Consider the following 13,029-nt stretch of genomic DNA (forward strand, 5'->3'; position numbering starts at 1 on the left):
CACCTTGTACCTTCAGCCAGGCTTTTACTCTCTGTTGGAAACATCCCCTTGAACTATAAATCGGCTTGTTTCTCATTTCCCTTGAATTCATATTACCCTCTGGCTATTATATAACGTATATCCTTCTTTCTCATTAAACCTCTCCATTTCCTTACCTCCCACTCACTCCCTAACCCACTGCAATCTATTTAGAATTTTAAAACCCTTTCTAAAATAACTTCCTATCTAAAAATCCAAAGAGCATTTTTCTAGTGTTTATCCAGTGATGTGCCAGTAAAATATTGAATAATCAGCTTTTCAGAGCAGAAGTGGGGGAGCCTAGATTTGTAGTATATTCCTCTTTCATTAATTGTTGCAAATACATTCACCATGACTGCTTTCAGCTACCAACTTGGCATCAACTGGTTTGCAAAACTTCTGAAAATTTAACATTGGCATTTCTGAGCCATGATGAGCCTGCCCTAGCACACCATTGTAATCTTACTGAAATCCTCTGTTGCATGAGAATCTGTCAATCACTCTTTATTTCAACTTTCCATTCTCTGATACTCCATGATATTACACGCCTTTGAGACTTCTCCTACATCTTTGCCTGTTACCTTCCTGGAATCTTCTTTCTCCTCTTGCTTACGATTTAAGGTTCACTGGGGTCCAATAATGTTCTTTCTTGACAAACTTTCCTAATGAAATCAAACCGAACTTCTATAGTTTCAAATGCTGTTATATATCTCTCACTCAAGAGTGCACCTGAACTGCCTTGTGGTCAGACAGACTCTGCAAACCCAAAATGTCATAACCATTCCATGACCTGGGCTCCCTACCTCTTTCTAATCAGTAAAGCACTGCTCTTTTATCTCCCTAATAATTCCTAAATCCAGCTCTGTTTCTCCATTTCTATCAGTATTGCTGTTTCAAAAGGTGGAATCATTTATAAAGCAATCTATAAGAGTCAAAGTTAATGATATCCCCACCAGTGTAAAACTGATTCACGGGTCATCGGTCACTGGTACTATTTCCCAAGATGCGTACTGTGTTTTAACAGGAGAAAAAAAAAGAGGTTTTGTAATAAAAAAAAATTGTTTAGGATTCACTGAGTTAAGTGAAGCAGAGGTTTGGGTTGGCTTTCACTTTTCAGAAACTTTAATATGCCAATGTGGATTGCAGAGAGGGTCTGAGTTAAAACAGGACTATCTGAGAGTCAAAGAGTCTCTATCCTAGGCTGCAATAGCCTTGACCTCATTGTAATAGTCTTGAATCAAGTCATCCTTTAAAAAACAAACAAACAAAAAACTATTACTGCCTTGCAGCACATAAGCTGTCGTTAGAATGCAGTTCAGAGTGACCCTGGTCTGCAGAATAAGAGTTAAAAACCTCAAGAAATGCAAAGCACTCTGACTTGGTCTCTGCCTACCACTCCAGCCTCAACGCTGTCTGTCTCTGTCTTTGATCTTAAATTTGAACATTTACAGTTTCATGTTTGCCTTACAAACCATGTTGTTTGCCATCATTCTTTTATTCATGCCCTTCTCTAAGCGAGAATTTCTCTTACCAGACCTCTTGTCCAGATAATGCCTACTTCGGTTCTCTGTTCTCTGGCATCATTTCTTCCAGAGTCCTTCCTGATTTTCCCAGCACCTTCCACCTGTATCTTATTTATTCTTATCATCAAACATAGTGCTTGTCTGTATTAAATATATCTTTTTTTTTTTTTTTTTTTTGAGACAGGATCTCACTGTTAACCAGGCTGGAGCTCAGTGGCCCTAACATGGTTCACTGCACCGTAGATCTCCTGGGCTCAAGAGATCCTCCTGCCTCAGCCTCCCATACAGCTGAGACCACAGGTGCATGCCACCACACCTGACTAATTTTTAAACTTTTTGTAGAGACAGGATCGCACTTTGTAGTCCAGGCTGGTCTCGAACTCCTGGGTCCAAGTGATCCTCCCACCTCAGCCTCCCAAAGTCCTAGGATTCCAGGTGTGAGCCACTGTGCCCAGGCATCTTTTTATTCTCTTGCTTTGATATCTGGGGCCTTGCTGACCCAGGCAATAAGGGACTCAAATGCAAGTACACCTTTTGTATGCAAACCAACCAATCCAAAACCCATACCCCTAACCACCTCCTTTACTGGGCTCTTACAGGACTCTTACGGTCCAGGCCACTATTATACAACCTTAATACCTCGGCACCAGGTACCAGACAACTAGGACAGTCCCTATACCCCAGTGCCCACTGAAATTATTCAAACCAGCCAGTCCTAAGCCTGCTTCCCTGCTTCCCCTGTTCTTCTACAGAAACCACAATAAAAAGCTTTTGTCCGCATTTTTCTTTACATGCCATCTCCTCACGGACCCTGGTACTTCCCCTGAGGTCCCCCGTGTGGTCTGTTGTGCTCCCTGTTTCCAGGGAACTGTGAGTATAAACTTCTTACATGAAGTCTTTTCTGTGTCAGCATGTTTTACTATTATTGATTTAAACAAATTATGAGTACCTTTGAAAATACTGTCACATGGTAGATCTTCAAGAAATGTTTGTTGAATAAATAATATTAAGTAACTAATTAGTTCACTGTTTGCAAGAATATAAAAGCTGCCATCCTGAGTTAGCCTGCTGGTTCATCTAGCTCTGCACTCTGATATCAGTGAATCCATCACAAAATACAGTTGACATCAACAGCTAAGCTGTATCTTCAAAACAAAAAAAATTCCTTAATGAAAAAAGAGAAAGGAATCACATATTGTTTTTTATTTTCCTAGAATAATGAGGGTTTCAGTTACAGTAAGACAGTTGGGTTTTTCCTCTTCACTGCCACTAGCTTTAAATCCAACCCTTAAATTTAGGAATATTGAGGGAACTACAAATTGAGGGAATGTAAGCATCGAAAAAGCCTAGATGGGCCCGGCACAGTGGCTCATGCCTGTAATCCCAACACTTTGAGAGGCCGAGGCAGGTGGATCACTTGAGGCCAGGAGTTCAAGACCAGCCTGGGCAACATGGCAAAATCCCGTCTCTACTAAAATTAGCTGAGAGTGGTGGTGCACACCTGTAATCCCAGCTACTCCGGAGGCTGAGGCACGAGAATCGCTTGAACCCAGGAGGTGGAGGTTGCAGTGAGCCGAGATCACGCCACTGCATGCCAGCCTGGGGAACAGAGCAAGACTCCGTTTCAAAAAACAAAAGAAAACAAAAAAGAAATAGCATAGATAAAAATCCTGTCTAGGAGAGGACAGGAGAATTCTCTTCCAAGCCTAAGAGTCAGGCTGGTTTCTTTTTGGTATGAGAAGGAGGGAACTACAGGGGTCTCCATAAATTCAGCTCATTTGACTTATTGTGGAAGATGACGGTGTTCTTCATTTCCAGTTAAAATCAGCCACTGAATCAGTTATAAGTTTTATGTCGCAAGTAGCAGAAAAACCCAGCCCAAACTGGCTTAAACAATAACACACTAGCATACAACGTATAAGTCAGGAGGTAGACTGATGCCCTTCTAATGTTAAAGACAACTAAAACAGAAAATACTTTCAAGGAAAGATATAGAAGCACTAAAACTATATTAAATGGTACCCCCCCCCCCCCAAAATAAAAGACTTTTGAGGCTGGGCGCAGTGGCTCACGCCTGTAATCCCAGCACTTTGGGAGGCGGAGGCAGGCGGATTACGAGGTCAGAAGATCGAGACCACGGTGAAACCCCGTCTCTACTAAAAATACAAAAAAATCAGCCAGGCACGGTGGCGGGCGCCTGTAGTCCCAGCTACTCGGGAGGCTGAGGCAGGAGAATAGTGTGAACCTGGGAGGCGGAGCCTGCAATGAGCTGAGATAGCGCCACCGCACTCCAGCCTGGGCGAGCGACAAAGAGAGACTCCGTCTCAAAAAAAAAAAAGAAAAGAAAAGAAAAGACGTATGAACATAGGATTCAGGACAGGGGTAACTTCAGGTCAGGGAAGGAATGAGATGAAATGGAGAGGAAGCCATATGGTTAAGATTAGGTTGTTTGTCAAGGTTCTTACTTTTGTTTTGCATGGTGGGTTTGAGGCTGTTTGTTACATTATTAAAAACATAATAAATAAATAAGCATACTTAGAGCTAGAATTAGAACAAAAATTTTCTGATCCTAGGCAGCTCCTGCAAAAGACAAAAGCTGTTGTTATAGGATGCCTGCTCCTGGTCCAAACACTCTTCCTCCTCCTCTGTAACTTGGAGAAGGTACAGGGCAACTTCATAACCTTCTGTGCTCAGCGAGGCATGGAGTTAGGGCCTCATTCTATGCTAAAACAGGATTCAAGCCGAAGAGTTTTAGATGAAATAATTATGCATTTTTAAGGAAAATAAATTTAAGGAATAGCCATTCCTAAGTGCAATAGATTGACGGAGTAAAATAAATAAACCAAGAATAGCTACCAATTAGTGGGATGCTCCCTTCATTGTTAACTGAGAATTTACAAATGCTGAATAATTAATTTTGGCATCAATAGTTAACACAATTTAGTAACAGGAGAAGAAGGCTGTCTGATTAAGAAGCCAAATCTTAGGTTGTATTTTAATGAGTAAGGCCAATAACAGGTAAGCCCAACTCTTCTTGTATTAAATTAATCTCAAATGAATATAATCTTGAAATAATATATGTGATATGTGAGGCTTGCCTGCACTAGGAAACAAAAAGTATTTCAATGTTTCCATTCTAACTCTTCACTGATTAATGTTATTGGTGATTGGTTGGAAGTGGAGGTAAAACAAAAACAAAAACAAAAACTATGTATGAGTCTAATAGGAATTTCAGACTATATTTAAAATTTTATCCAAGTTGGGCATGGTAGTGCACGACTGCAGTCCCAACTTCTTGGAAGTGTGAGATGGGAGAATTGCTTGAGCCCAGGAGTTTGAGCCTGGGCAACATAGCAAGACTCCATCTCTAAAAATAATTAATTACTTAATTAAAATAAAATAAAGATATTTTAAAATGTTTTCTCCTAATAACTGGTCAGAATCCAATTAAAGCTGTGATTCCCAGGCAAAGTTAAGTGAGCTAAAAAATTATTTTGTGAATTTGATCAATATAAAAAGTCAAACTAAATCACACAAAGAAAACGAACTCTCCAAAACAGCTGCCTGACACTGTCTGTCTCCTTCCCCCTCTGTAGTTTATTCTTGAGGAAAATTTGCTGAATTTCCATTAACTCTTTTACTCTATATGTAAGACTTAAAAATATGTTTGTGTGTTGAATTGACACAGTATGGAACTTAAATATTTACCAGTGAACAAAAACATCAAGCACCAAAAAAGCCAGAACATGCTTGTTTTTTAATCCTGACTAGTTTGACCAGTGAGACAAAAGCCAGTGGGATGTTTGTGTCTGGTGAGGCTCATCAAGTTGTTTCAAATGCTCTAGAAATTACAGATGATCGCCCTGCCATCTGCTTAATTCTGGCCATGAAGACTCAGTTGTGTGCTGATAATGTCACAGTGGTTCCCTCATGGTAGAGGACATTGATGTTCAGGCTGCTTTTGAACAAACGTGATGTGATTCATGATTTGAAAGGTAGCTAATCTGACAGCAGACTGTAGTACAGATGGCAGTGAGGAGATAAAAGTGAGGTAGTTATTGTAACATTCTTTAGAGACAGTAATGTGGTCCTGAGTTTGACAGTCAAAATAAACAGGATAGGATATAGGGGACAGGAAATGATGAGTTCAGTGCTAAAGATGTTTAATGTAGCATCAGGACATCCAACTTCACTTATAGTGGGAAATGCAGAACTGGTGCTTGAGAGGATAACGTGAGGACTTAACCAAGGTGGAGCAAGCCACCTGAGTAGAGATCATTGACGCTGTGAAAGGCACTAGCTAGGTCTGAAGAAAATGTCTGATCTTCATCCCTCAGCAAATTATAGCAATTGCACAGGCCCCAGCAGATTCCTCTCCCCTACTGTGCTTAGAGATGTTATCATCAGGACTCCTTCTCAAACCACACACACACACACACACACACATACATATCACACACACACACATACACACACCCACACCCACATATACACTCCACATACACACCCCACACACTCACACCTGCCCCCTCCCCACCCACACACACCGCATTCCAGGGTTCTCAAGGCTTTAGGAAAAGAAGTCTTGGTCATAAAATGTTTATGTAGGGAAGAAAAGACTTTTCCTGTATCCTTTTAAGATCTGTGGCTGGGCCTGAGAATGAAACTGACAAAAACCGATAAACAGGAGAAATGCATACATATTTTATTTGATGTTAATATTTTCACGTACATAGGGGCCTTCAGCCTTCGTATAAAAGAAAGGCCAAAAGAAGTGGATAGGCCTGAGAGCTTGTATACTATCTTAACAAAGAGTGATAAGTTGTGCATATGTGACAAGACAAACAAAAAGGAGGTTTGGCCAGGGTGGTAAATTGTGGGAAAGTGACTAGGAAATACATGAGGGAAACTAATCAACAGTAAGGATTATTTTAGTAAGATTTATTTATACGGATTTATCTCAGCATCAATTATCTGTCTCCAGTGATAAAAATGTTCTCCTCTCCAGGGAGGACACCTTTCTCACTAGAAATTTATGTCCTGCTTTTAAGTAGAAAGAGCAAGTCAGAAAGCCCTTCCTGCATCTTCTGTTTCTCAACTGCCTTCAGCTCAAAGTAATCAATGTGCCAATGTGCCGTATTTTGAAGTGGCATGTTCTGATCCCCTTCATTTGCTATTCTTGGCTTAGCAAATTTTGCTGAAAAGTAACATGAATACACTAAGATTTTAGCACAGGTACCTCATACATGTGTATCAAGTGCACCACTATATAAAAATTAAAGATATTAATTTGTTATGTTATATATTTATTTTCTATAAGAATAAACTCTAGATTAATATGTTCTTTTACTCTAGGTTAGGCCACTAGATATTTATGTGCCTATTACAAACCATGAACTTAAAGTGTTCTTAATTTTAATTCCATTATATTAACTGGCAATTTCTGCTTGATATACCAAGTGTTAAGGATTTAATCCATTTTTTTCTTACATTTGATAGGTGATTAGGTCCAAAAAATACCTAATTTTCATACTATTAAAATAAATTCCTTTTACTTCATTTTTTCCCCTGAGACAGGATCTCACTCTGTCACCCAGGCTGAAGAGTGCTGTGGCATGAACATGGCTCACTACAGCCTCAACCTCCTGGGCTCAAGCGATCCTCCCACCTCACCTCAGCCTCACAAGTAGTTGAGACCACAGGCATATGCACCCACACCCGGCTTTTTTTTTTTTTTTTTTTTTTGTAGAGACAAGTTCTCGCTCTGTTACCTAGACTGAGCTCAAACTTCTGGGCTCGAGTAATTCTCCTGCCTCAGCCTCCCAAAGGATGTAATGTGGACATCAATACCCATCAATACCCTGAGGGTGTGGGGATTATTTGTCACAGTAGAGTACTGATGTCCACATTTTGTCATGTGACTGTACCCTATTTAAAGTGGTGATGTTTTCAAAGTAGAATAAGAGGCCATTTTTGCTGTATGGATTTAGCCTAAGTACAGTTTGTAAAAGTTGCTACTCTTGAAAATAAAGCATCATCAGGGCATATTCTGTTAAAACACAGGACACCATGAAAGAATCACAGAGGGCAGTGTCGACTGCTCTCAAAGAGAAGAAATAACGATGTTTGCCCTTGATTCACTGGATCCTTGATCCGGTATCACAGTTAAGGTGACATTAGAATTTGTTTTAACACTGTTCATAAGAATGGCAGGTAAGAGAAGAAAACGGTCATCACTGATCTTTATTCGATACCACAATCAAAGGTAAATGACATTAACTGGATAAGTATTTGGTTTTATGTAAGTATTTTTTTCAGGATAAAGTCTGAGGTAATATTTGGTAATGCAGCCTAAAGCTCTTAAGAGTACCATACTTCAGTATTGGTTATTGAAATTTTCAAGTTGATCAGACCTGATGCATCCAATGAATCCTTGATCTATTTATAGCTAGGAGAGAAAACGAGACTTTGGGGTATCTAGTGTCCTTCACACTTACAGTTTTCATTCATCAAATCAGTCATTTTTGTCCTTCATGGGTATGAGTAGTAGAGAAGGAAACATTAACTATATAAAAACATAGAGTAAATGTATGTCTACACGTTGCAGTAATTGTTCTGAAAGTGTAAGAGTCAGGCACCACGAGAGAGAATGAGGGAGGGATAGAGGAAGGGTATCAGAGAAAGCCACTGCAAAGCAGTATTTAAGCTGAAGTAGGTGTTAGCCAGGAAAAGAGGGGTAGCATTTCACATTAAGACAGAATCTCAAGTCTGTTTAATTGCAATAATTTACAATGAAATTATATGACCCTCGTATACACCCTATTGGACCTAGAGGTATAACATAAAAATATTATAGATCATCTAACAATATGTGAAAATGTCACTCATTAATTTCAAATAGCAATTTGCAATTCTATGGTTATAAACTATTTGGCTTGGGGCAATATATTTCCAGGTCTTATGAAATTATTCATTCTCATTAAACGCTAATGATCCTTACTGCAAAGATTAGAGCTAATTAACTACTCCTTTTGCCTACATTAATTTATTAGTTACTCATGATGAATCCAGTAAATGTTTCCGTGTTAGTTGGCCAAAGTAAGTACTATGGACTACCGACACCACTAAGCATGCATGTAAACAAATACTTTGAAAAATAAACACTGCTATCATTAGGTAATCAAGTTGAAAAACAGACGGACATCGGAACCAAACATTAAAATATATTAAATAGTCATCCATCTAACATTAGTGGGGTACCAAACATGGTGTTTCCATAGTTACAGGCACTGGTGCACAGGGACTTTGGTGGTGAGCAGGGTTACCTCATCACCATTTCAGAATCAAAAGAGTAACTGAAAATGATGGAGGTCATTAGCACTGACTTCCTTGCCTTAAATGCTAACAAGAAGTAGCTGCTTTTTAGAACCAGGAAGATTTCAAACAAAGCCAGCAATGACACCAAGTCATCATTGGCACGAATGGAAGAAAATGAGTTCATCAATGCTTCAGAGCAGAGGAGTGGTTCCCAAAGTGTGATCCAGGTAACAGCAGCATCAGCAGCACCTGATAACTTGTAAGAAATTCATGTTCAAGGCTCAGGCTGGGCATGGTGGCACACATCTGTAATCCTAGCACTTTGGGAGGCCAAGGCAGGTGGATTACTTGAGCTCAGGAGTTCAAGACCAGCCTGGGCAACATGGTGAAACCCCTTCTCTACAAAAAAATATAAAAATTAGCCAGGTGTGGTGGTGTGCACCTGTACTCCCAGCTACTTGGGGGGCTGAGGTAGGTGGATCACTTGAGACCAGGAGGCAGAGGTTGCAGTGAGCTGAGATTGTGCCACTTGCACTCCAGCCCGGGCTCAAAAAAAAAAAGAAAAGAAAAGAAAAGAAAGAAAGACAAAGGCTCCCTCCCTTGGCTACTGATCAGAACATCTCAGGGCAAGGCAAATCTGTGTTCTAACCAGGTGATCCTGATACATGCTGAAGTTTGAGAACCACTGCCACTGATTTTGAAACAAAACCAGACTCAAAAACTAGCCACAATTTTCTTGCAATTTTCTAAGAGTTATTTTCTTTCATTTATTTCATTTCAGAACAAATTGAAGCCATGTAATAGCATATCATTTAACTCAATAACTTAGCAATAAATTTGAATTGTTAAACTTCGAATAAGTTGAACTCTGATCTTGGCATATTTTGAATGTGTTATAAATGTAAGGTTTTTGAAGATTATACAGAGTTTGTGCTGCCATAAATTTTTTTAGTTAGTGCAATTTAAATGTACAGCAAATTAAAATATGACTTATTGACCCAAGAATGTATTATATTTTCATTTGAAAATTTTTGTATCCTTTAGTATATCTCACATTATATGCACTAAAATTATTTGCCTCACTTATAAGAGAGCCTGATATAGAACATATCCAATTCTTTAAAAAATATAGAAAATTAAATATTATTCTTCACATTACAAAGAAATCACCTTTGGGCTTAAAACATGAATTTTTGTATGTAATTTAAAAATAAATTTATTCATAAAATTCAGTGTCTATACAATTTTTCTGGTGCATGTATGACAATCAAATCAACTGTTTTTCAAATGCACAAATTTTTAAGTATTCTATACACATGTAACATATCCTGTACATGTCCTACCACTAGGCTGGAGCAGAGTCTGACATCCTATAAGATGATTTTGTATAATCTGTCTTCTGCTCCATACACTGCATTTCTAAAAATTCATTTGCTCTAGAGACAGGGTCTTGCTGTGTTGCCCAGGCTGGTCTTGAACTGCTGGGCTCAAACAATCTTCCCACCTCAGCCTCCTGAGTAGCTGGGACTACAGGTATGCGCCACTGTGCCTGGAAACATTGCATTTTTAGAGGTTTCCTAATACTTTGAACAAATCCCTAAACAAACCCCCCAAAATATAATTAAACCTATGTGTGAATGAAGTGGCTATCTTTGAGCAGACGTTACTCTGGTGCCGTAGGCTGCTCTATAAGGAAGCATGTCAGGCAGTGTTTTGAGTCACTGAAAATTAATATTACAACCAGACAACCATGTAACATATATATAAGAACTCTGCCTTCTTGGAGCAGAGGAGATGGGCTGAGAAAGGCTGCAGGGCAGCAAGAGAAGCATGTTAATTCTAGGGGAGGAGTGTGATGAATAAAATGCAGCAATAAGAGAGTTGGAGTTTCCTATGCTCCCCATTATGAAAGTCTCAAGAGTTCTCCACAAAGAACAAGGAGCCACAGCTATTATTAACACAGTTCACATAACTATAATGTGAAGTGGAGTTTTCTCCTGGTAAACACCTGGAGATAAAGCTAGGAACAAGAAATCTCACCTGGTCTATATGTAATGACATTCCTTTATCAATTCTTTTAAATTTGTTAAGGTGTATTTTATGGCTCAGAATGTGGTCTATTTTGGTGAATGTTCTGTGTGACCTTGATTAGAATGTGCGTTCTGCTGCTGTTGGATGAAGCTGTCTATAGACGTCAGTTATACCCAGTTGATTGATGGTGTTGAATTCAGCTATGTCCTTACTGATTTTCTGCCTGCTGGATCTGTTCATTTCTTACAGAGCGAGTTGGAGTCTTCAACTGTAATGGTGGATTCATCTATTTTTCCTTCAGTTCTATCACTTTTTCCCTCCTGTAGTTTGCTGTTCTGTTGGTAGGTGCATACACATTAAGAATTGTTGGCTGAGCACGGTGGCTCATGCTTGTAATCCCAGCACTTCAGGAGGTCAAGGCAGGTGGATCACGAGGTCAGGAGATCGAGACCATCCTGGCCAACATGGTGAAGCCCCATCTCTACTAAAAATACAAAAATTAGCTGGGTGTGGTGGCGTGCACCTGTAATCCCAGCTACTTGGGAGGCTGAGGCAGGAGACTTGCTTGAACCCAGGAGGTGGAGACTGCAGTGAGCCGAGGTCACGCCATGGCACTCCAGCCAGGGCAACAAGAGTGAAACACCATCTCAAAAAAAAAAAAATTTTTATTATGTCTTCTTGGAGAACTGTCCCTTTTATCATTATGTAATGCCCCTCTTTCACACTGATAACTTTACTTGCTGTGAAGTCCTCTGTCTAAAATTAATATAGCTACTCCTGTTTTCTTTTGACTAGTATTAGCAGGGTATATATGTATCTTTTAAGTGGTTTTCTTATTGACACCATATAGTTGAGTCTTGTTTTTTTATCCACTCTGACAATCTCCATTATTTTTGACCATTGATTTTCACAGTGATTGTTGATATAGTTGGATTAACACCTTTCACTCTTTCTTCTGGCTTTTGTGGTTTCAACTGAGCATTTTATATGATTCCATTTCTCTCCCTTTTTTTTTTTTTTTTTTTTTTTGAGACAAAGTCTCAATCTGTTGCCCAGGCTGGAGTGCAGAGGCTCAATCTTGGCTCACTGACTCAGCCTCCCAGGTCTGGGACTACAGGCAAGCACCACCATGCCCAGTTAATTTTTTGTATTTTTTGGTAGAGATGGTGTTTCACCATATTGCCCAGGCTGGTCTTGAACTCCTGGACTCAAGCAACCCTCCCGTTTCGGCCTCTTGAAGTGTTGAGATTACAGGCATTAGCCAGGTAATGAGCCATGGCACCCAGCTGTTTTCTCTCCTTTCTTAGCATACCAATTATACTTCTTTTTTTAAAAAACTTCTAGTGGTTGTCCTAGAGTTTGCAATATATATTTACAGCTAATCCAAGCCCACTTTCAAATAACACTACCAGTTCCTAGATAGTGTGAATGCCTTACAAAAACAAAATAATCCTAATTATTCCCTGCTGTCTTTTGTATCATCGCTGTCATTCATTTCACTTAAATATAGCATATATAAATATATATGAGGCCGGGCGCGGTGGCTCACGCCTGTGGTCCCAGCACTTTGGGAGGCCAAGGAGGGCGGATCATGAGGTCAGGAGATCGAGACCATCCTGGCTAACGCGGTGAAACCCCGCCTCTACTAAACAAAATACAAAAAATTAGCCGGGCGCGGTGGCGGGCGCCTGTAGTCCCAGCTACTCGGGGGGCTGAGGCAGGAGAATGGTGTGAACCTGGGAGGCGGAGCTTGCAGTGAGCCGAGATCGTGCCACTGCACTCCGGCCTTGGTGAAAGAGCGAGACTCCGTCTCAAAAAAAAAAAAAAAAAAAAAATATATATATATATATATGTATAATCATATGTTGCTTAATGACAAGGCTACAGTCTAAGAAATGTGTCATTAAGTGATTTTGTCATTGTGTGAACACCATAGTGTGTACTTACACAAACCTAGATGGTCTAGCCCACTACACACCTAGGCTGTATGGTGTAGCCTATTGCTCAGGCTACAAAGCAGTACAGCATGTTACTATAATGAGTACTGTAGGTAATTCTAATGCAATGGTAAGTATTTGTGTATTTAAACATATCTAAGCAGAAAAAGTACAATAAAAATACACTATTATAATCTTATGGG

Source organism: Pan troglodytes, chromosome 8 (genome assembly GCF_028858775.2).
Source record: "Pan troglodytes isolate AG18354 chromosome 8, NHGRI_mPanTro3-v2.0_pri, whole genome shotgun sequence".
In the NCBI taxonomy this organism is placed as follows: Eukaryota; Metazoa; Chordata; class Mammalia; order Primates; family Hominidae; genus Pan; species Pan troglodytes.